Here is a 6,418-nt window from a genome sequence, read left to right as displayed (position 1 = left end):
TCAGATTGCCCGCAAGGGGCAGGTTAGGGGCTGATTGATGGGTGGCAGTGACAGCGGGTGATTGATGGGTGGCAGTGACAGGGGGTGATTGATGGGTGATTGATAGGTGATTGACAGGTGATCAGTGGGTTATTACAGGGAAGGACAGATGTAAATAATGCCCTGGCGAATTGATAAGGGGGGGTCTGAGGGCAATCTGAGCGTGTAGGCGGGTGATTGGGTGCCCGCAAGGGGCAGATTAGGGTCTGATCTGATGGGTAACAGTGACAGGTGGTGATAGGGGGTGATTGATGGGTAATTAGTGGGTGTTTAGAGGAGAGAATAGATGGAAACACTGCGCTTGGGTGGTGATCTGATGTCGGATCTGCGGGCGATCTATTGGTGTGGGTGGGTGATCAGTTTGCCCGCAAGGGGCAGGTTAGGGGCTGATTGATGGGTGGCAGTGACAGGGGTGATTGATGGGTGGCAGTGACAGGGGGTGATTGACAGGTGATTGACAGGTGATCAGTGGGTTATTACAGGGAAGGACAGATGTAAAAAATGCCCTGGCGAATTGATAAGGGGGGGTCTGAGGGCAATCTGAGCGTGTAGGCGGGTGATTGGGTGCCCGCAAGGGGCAGATTAGGGTCTGATCTGATGGGTAACAGTGACAGGTGGTGATAGGGGGTGATTGATGGGTAATTAGTGGGTGTTTAGAGGAGAGAATAGATGGAAACACTGCGCTTGGGTGGTGATCTGATGTCGGATCTGCGGGCGATCTATTGGTGTGGGTGGGTGATCAGTTTGCCCGCAAGGGCGGGTTAGGGGCTGATTGTTGGGTGGCAGTGACAGGGGGTGATTGATGGGTGATAGGTGATTGGCAGGTGATTGACAGGTGATCAGTGGGTTATTACAGGGAAGGACAGATGTAATTAATGCACTGGTGAATTGATAAGGGGGGGGGGGGTCTGAGGGCAATCTGAGCGTGTGGGCGGGTGATTGGGTGCCCGCAAGGGGCAGCTTAGGGTCTGATCTGATAGGTAACAGTGACAGGTGGTGATAGGGGGTGATTGATGGGTAATTAGTGGGTGTTTAGAGAAGATAACAGATGTAAACAATACATTTGGGAGGTAATCTGACGGCGGGTTTGCGGGCGATCTAATGGTGTGGGTGGGTGATCAGATTGCCCGCAAGGGGCAGGTTAGGGGCTGATTGATGGGTGGCAGTGACAGGGGGTGATTGATGGGTGATAGGTGATTGGCAGGTGATTGACAGGTGATCAGTGGGTTATTACAGGGAAGAACAGATGTAATTAATGCACTGGCGAATTGATAAGGGGGGGTCAGAGGGCAATCTGAGCGTGTTGGCAGGTGATTGGGTGCCCGCAAGGGGCAGATTAGGGTCTGATCTGATAGGTAAAAGTGACAGGTGGTGATAGGGGGTGATTGATGGGTGATTGATGGGTAATTAGTGGGTGTTTAGAGGAGAGAATAGATGTAAACAATGGATTTGGGAGGTGATCTGATGTCGGATCTGCGGGCGATCTATTGGTGTGGGTGGGTGATCAGATTGCCCGCAAGGGGCAGGTTAGGGGCTGATTGTTGGGTGGCAGTGACAGGGGGTGATTGATGGGTGATTGATGGGTGATTGACGGGTGATTGACAGGTTATCAGGGAAGATAGATGCATACAGTACACAGGGGGGGGGGGTCTGGGGAGAATCTGAGGGGTGGGGGGTGATCAGGAGGGGGCAGGGGGGGGGATAAAAAAAAAATAGCGTTGACAGATAGTGACAGGGAGTGATTGATGGGTTATTAGGGGGGTGATTGGGTGCAAACAGGGGTCTGGGGGGTGGGCAGGGGGGGGTCTGAGGGGTGCTGTGGGCGATCAGTGGGCGGGGGGGGGGCAGATCAGTGTGTTTGGGTGCAGACTAGGGTGGCTGCAGCCTGCCCTGGTGGTCCCTCGGACACTGGGATCACCAGGGCAGGAGGCAGCCTGTATAATACACTTTGTATACATTACAAAGTGTATTATACACTTTGTAGCGGCGATCGCGGGGTTAACATCCCGCCGGCGCTTCCGTATGGCCGGCGGGATGTTACGGCGGGTGGGCGGAGCCAGTTGCCGGGGGAAGCGCGCGTCATCAATGACGCGATCGCTCCCCCGGCATGCCTAAAGGACGCGCCGCCTGAAGGCGTATTGCGGTCCTTTAGGCGTCCACTTTGCCGCCGCCCATGGGCTGTGGGCGGTCGGCAAGTGGTTAAATTGCATTTTATTGATATGGGCCCAGCTTGCTTGCTGGTGGTTTAAAGGCCATTTTATGACAAGGACCCACATGTAATTCCCTTTTTCTCCTTAGATTTCTCCAAGTTGATATTTTCACACCTTGCTAATAAAATGTCTTGAAAATCCCCAACAAGCAAGAAAATACACAAAATAGTTTTGATACTACTTTTGCAATTACAAAATGCTGAAAAGTTATTTTAAAAAGAAGATAATACATTATCACCTAGGAGAAAACTGAGGGCTCGTTTCCACTAGTGCGGCGTGCGTCTCGTAGACGCACGCCGGCACTGAGCGGGTGGGCGGGATCGCAGGCGATTCCCATCAGCCGTGCCATGCACGGCTATGGGAATCGCAGCCTCCGCCGCAAATTCTGTGGGGGTTTCCGGCCGAATCGCTACTGCAAGCGATTCGGCCGGCGGCGCCGTTATCCCCTATGGCAGAGTTTCCCCGCGCGATTTGCCTGCGGGGAAACTCTGCGGATTCGCGGCCGTTTCCGCAAGAGTGGAAACGGGCCCTTAGGAGTAAAAGTGGATTGAATAAGGACCTGGGCCTTTATGCAATTAACTTTTCTCCTGAGCTTTCTCCTAGGTGATATTTGCAAACGTGTCTGTAAAGTAAGTATCAAAATTATTTTGAGTATTTTCTTGCATGCTGGTGGTTTAATACGGAATTTTATACATACTTTTTGGTACTTTTTCAGTTGCAAAGTGCTGAAAAGATATTTTAAATAGATGAAAAATTACCTTAGGAGAAAACTCAGAAGAACTAGTTAATTGCTTATAGGCCAAGGGCTTCGTCACACATGTGCAGCCAGGCCGCAGGAGCAGCCCGTCGTTCTCCTGTTGGCATGAGCGTTCTGCATCTGCACAGTAGTTACTGCACAGGCGCAGACTTGGCCAGCTTACCGGATTCTCAAGGGGGGATAACAGGAGCAGCCTGCTGAGACGGCGGGAAACTGAGCATCCTCAAGGTGGCTGGAGGAAGCCCCAGGTGAGTATGGAGCCTGAGACTTTCGTTTTATGGGCCCCTCTGTGAGATACAAGAGGAACAGACTAAGGAGCAAAAAGGTGGCAGAGTCTAGAAAAGAGACCTTCCTCCAAGTATGTAATCTTCCTGTGGCAGGCTACTTAGGCCCGGTTCACATTTGCATTTTTTTTCCCGGAACGTAACCGGAAAGTTTACTGTAGAAACGGAATGGATTTGAATGGATCCAATGTTAACCTATGGATCCATTCACATGCGTCCGTTGGTACGGATACGTTCCGGCCCCCGGATCCAAAAATGCTGCAGGCTCTAATTTTCCAGACCGTTCTGCTTAGCGGAACGGATCTGGACAAAAAAATACTGCAGCGTTGGGGGCAATGGGAATCGGAACGTTTCTTCACACTAGTGAAGAAACGGACCGTTCCATGGGGGATGGGGGCATGGGCCGGCGCGATCCTGAGCAACGGGAGGGTGAGGGGAGGGTGCAGCAGCTGGGCCGGTGGGCTAGGGAGGCTTAATACTTAACTTATCTTCATAGGTAGCCGGCGGTAGAGGCTTCTGTCTTCTTCCGCGTCATGTGACTAGACATATGACGCGCTGTGTAACAGTGGCGTTCCTACTGTAGGGCGCAGGGGGGCGTGGCGCACCGGGTGACGGACAGCTAGGAGGGTGTCGCCACGACCCCCCACAGCAGCAGAGCAGGAGGGGGAAGCTAAAAGGAGGGGCAGTGGGGGCAGCGGTGGGGAGGGGGGACATATCCCCCCCTCCCTCACCTGGGACCCCTCCTTCTGCCTCTCCCCCCCTCCATGGATTACCAGCGGCAAGTGCAGGGGCGGCGAGGAGGCATGCGGAGAATTACTCACCACTTCCGCAATCCAAGCGATGGCAGCGTCGTGTCGTCACAGATCTCCGCCTTCCATGCCGCTCACTGTGCTTCCTGATTAGCGGAAGCAGTGGGCGGCATTGAAGGCGGAGATCTGTGACGACATGATGCTGCCAGCGCTTGGAACGCGGAAGTGGTGAGTAATTCTCCGCATGCCTCCTCGCCGACCCTGCACTTGCCACCGGTAATCTATGGAGGGGAAGCGAGGCAGAAGGAGGGGTCCCAGGTGAGGGAGGGGGTGGGATATGTCCCCCCTCCCCACCGCCCCTCCTTCTAGCGCTGCTTCCACCCTCCTGGGGCATCTATACTGGGGGCAACTAAACTAGCTATACTGGGGGCAACTATAATAGCTATCCTGGGGGCAACTATAATAGCTATCCTGGGGGAAAGTAAACTAGCTATACTGGGGGCAACTAAACTAGCTATACTGGGGGAAACTAAACTAGCTATACTGGGGGCAACTATACTAACTTCATTGGGGGCAGCTATACTGGGGGAAACTGTACTAGCTATACTGGGAGCAACTGTACTAGCTATACTGGGGGCAACTATACTAGCTAATACTTTAAATTACAGCTAGCTCTGCCCTCATCCGGTCATGACCACGCCCATTTTTGCCGTGGAGCGCGAAGCACGCCACAGGTTGTGGCCACGCCCATTTTTTTAAGGGTGGGGGGGTGTCTTTTAATACCCAGCACCGGATGCCAAATGCCCCAGGTACGCCACTGCTGTGTAGTCACAGCGGAAGAGGAAGCCTCTACCGCTGGCTGCCTATGAAGATAAGGTATTTATTGATGAGTGAGAACGGATCCGATCAATCATTGATCAGATCCATTTTCACTAATGTGAACAGGGCCACGGATGAGCCATCTGTATCCAGTGAAGCGGAGACCGGATCAGCTCACCGGATCCGTTTGGCTGAAAACGCAGATGTGAACCGTGCCTTAGTGACAAATGCCCCTGTGACAATCCCCTTAGTGACCAATTCCATTGTGACACATTCCTTAGGCTGGTCCCCACAAGCAGCATCTCTTAGGGAGGGATCACAGACAATACCCCCCCCCCCCCAAGAGTTTTGCTACACAACTGTACTTTTTGGGATGTATTTTAAGGCATGCAGTTTTTTTTACAGTAGCCATTGATTGCAATGCATGCATTGTACGGAAACGTACTGCAAGTTGTATCATGCGTTTAACTGCGGCAAAATGCTGGAGCTTTTCTCAAGTGTGACCCCTGCCTGTCTTCCATGTGCAGGAAGGTAGCAGTACATGAGGGAGATAATGCGGCAGGATGACTGGCAGTAGCTGGGCCCTCTTAACATACAACAGTCCAGAGGCAGCCACCCAATCCACTTGTAGATAAATCAGCCATGCTGACCAGATTATAAACCTGTATGGCCACTAAATAAAGCCAATGAAATGCAAATAACTGTATGCAAATGTATGCAGCATTGAACTGAACCAATGAAAATCATCAGATTCATCAGCATTGGTCCAGTTCCAGGCTATACATATGTTCTGGTTTTAGACATGTTTCAGTGAAAGGGTTAGAGACCGGGGTCCAATATGATCTTGTTACAGTGAAAAGTGTATTATAATGGACTATCATACTTGGCTGAAGCAGCTGAACAAAAAAAAGTGCTGGTAGTCATTTGACTGGTTTTCACAAGTGATTTTTACTGCATAGAAACATAACTACAGAGCTGGGCTGGGATCAAACAGAAATATGTTCGGAATGTAACCTAACGACAGATAAAGCTTTGAACACACAGCATACAGTATGAGGATCAGACAAAATTTCTATTGTTCTAGAAGGGAGAGAATTTGCTCCATACCGCAGTGTACAGGAGGTGCAGATGATCGTGTCTAGAGAAAGTTCTGGAAGCACACATGTAGGAACTGCACTACTGGATTACATATAGCAGACTGGCAACAATGTGTTCTTGTCATGCACAGACATCCTTAGCATGGTGGATCGCACTCCGGAATATCCATTGTCAAAGGTGCACATGCCACTTCAGTTACACTAAATTACACTAAGAGCCCTTTTCCACTAGCAATCGCAATTGTAAAACGGTAGCAATTGCACCTTGTCACTATTTTTACACGTTATTGCGATTTTGCATATGCAATTCACTTGCATTGCAAAATCGCAGTAAAAATCGCTCCTGAACTCAATTGCGCTTTTGTAAAAATCAAATTGCGGTAGTGGAAAATACCTACCGCGATTACTATGTTAAAGCGGCAACCCTAGGGATTCTGCATCTCAAGTGGAAACGGGCCCATAA

The sequence above is a fragment of the Hyperolius riggenbachi genome, chromosome 1, assembly GCF_040937935.1.
Source record: "Hyperolius riggenbachi isolate aHypRig1 chromosome 1, aHypRig1.pri, whole genome shotgun sequence".
Lineage (NCBI taxonomy): Eukaryota > Metazoa > Chordata > Amphibia > Anura > Hyperoliidae > Hyperolius > Hyperolius riggenbachi.
The sequence above is the reverse complement of the archived record's forward strand: the minus strand, read 5'-3'. Positions refer to the sequence as shown.